The sequence below is a fragment of the Cyphomyrmex costatus genome, unplaced genomic scaffold (genome assembly GCF_001594065.2).
Source record: "Cyphomyrmex costatus isolate MS0001 unplaced genomic scaffold, Ccosl1.0 scaffold189, whole genome shotgun sequence".
NCBI lineage: Eukaryota > Metazoa > Arthropoda > Insecta > Hymenoptera > Formicidae > Cyphomyrmex > Cyphomyrmex costatus.
This window is the reverse complement of record NW_017275921.1, coordinates 150,337-151,927: the sequence shown is the minus strand read 5'-3', so window position 1 is coordinate 151,927 and position 1,591 is coordinate 150,337. Positions and strand designations below refer to the sequence as shown.

The 1,591-nt window shown below is 26.1% G+C and overlaps 1 protein-coding gene across 1 annotated transcript in view; it reads left to right on the top strand.

Annotated features, from left to right (window-relative positions):
• The window catches only part of LOC108772477 (sortilin-related receptor), a 13,178-nt gene that overhangs the window by 2,523 nt on the left and 9,064 nt on the right, over positions 1-1,591 (top strand). The window lies entirely within an intron of this gene.

The window sequence follows — 1,591 nt, the reverse complement described above, 5'->3', positions numbered from 1 at the left end:
TATAATAATAAAAATATTTTTAAATATTTTTTTATTATAAATATTCTGTGCTGTCTGGTTCAATTTTTAAACATTTTTGTGCTTGATTATACTTAAAATTAACTTAAAATTGTTAATTTTTACGCATGTTTCAAAAAGTCCACTTATACGTTTTTAAGTTAAAAAATTAACATTTTATTTTTAATAATGTATATATTTTATTTAACTCTGTTATGAGAAAACACGCAACTTGCGCGATATACTCCATATCATTTCGAGATTGAATTTGATATCTTTTTTCTTTCTAAATTAATAATTAGATTATTTGTGTTTATAAAATGTGAAATGAAAAACTTATGTTGTATTAATTAATAGCTTATTTTTTGTACGTAAAATTTAAATATCGATAATAATTATGAGTCAATGGCAATAACATTTTAGGATTAATTTAAATTGAAAATAACATTGTAATAGAATCAGCTAGGCTAACTTAGTTTATAATGAAAATTAGTCACACAAATATGAAAATGTTTGTAACTCAGAAACGTAGTTACAAATAGAACAAATTTATACAAATATTTTGTGTTATTTTTGTGTTCTGAATTTATTTCTGAACTACTTGTTATTATGAAATACAATGTATATACAGTCCATTCTTATGTTTTTAAATTTTAAGTCATGTATTTAAATAAATGTGGTAATCTTGAAAAGATCTTTTTTAAAGTGACAGAATTATCGATTAAGAAATATTTCGAATTATCTGTACAGATTATAAATTTTTTTTCTTAATTAAAATACGCATAAATAAAATGCGAGATAATCGATTTAACGAAAAAATCGAAAAAAGTTTAACAAAATTATAGGAAATATTAAATATCATTTTTTAATTTTTTTTTTTTCGATTTTTTTGTTAAATCGACCTTATCTTGCATATTTTTCTACATATTGTGATTGTGTAAAAGAACTTTACAATCTGTACAGTCAATTTGGAGTATCTTTTATGTTGGAGTATCTGTAATGTTGTCGATAACTCTACGTTACTTTAGATTCTCCTTAAGATGTTTTAAGTCGCTCACAGAGCTTTTAGTAATGTCCTTAGTATTTTAAGGCATTACTTAAAACGGTCTTCAAATAAGAATGGACTTCGAATGGACTATTACTGGCCTAAACTGACCTTCAATTTAAATCCTGGGATTTTCCCTTCTTCTGATTTTAAAACTGATTTTGTAATTCTCTGCGAATACTCATTTCATTTGCATTTATAATTATCCGCAACAGTATCTTAAATTATTCACTACTTCGTGTCTATAATTGCTCTTTTTATGTGAGCATTTATAGCATCATGTGACATTGAACATTGACCGAAGTAACGTGATATTAACTGTTGACAGGATCAACCAATTGAAATGGGAGGATATTTCACGAACAAATATTCAATGATTCATCTCCTACTATATATCCGCCTAGCTACAATTATGATTATTGAAACTATCGCGTTACACGCACATGCATTTTGTGTCGTCCTGCTAATAAATCATTCATTTTACATACTGCGACAGTTGTTTCGCGACGATTAATCTCTCTCTCTCTCTCTCTCTCTCTCTCTCTCTCT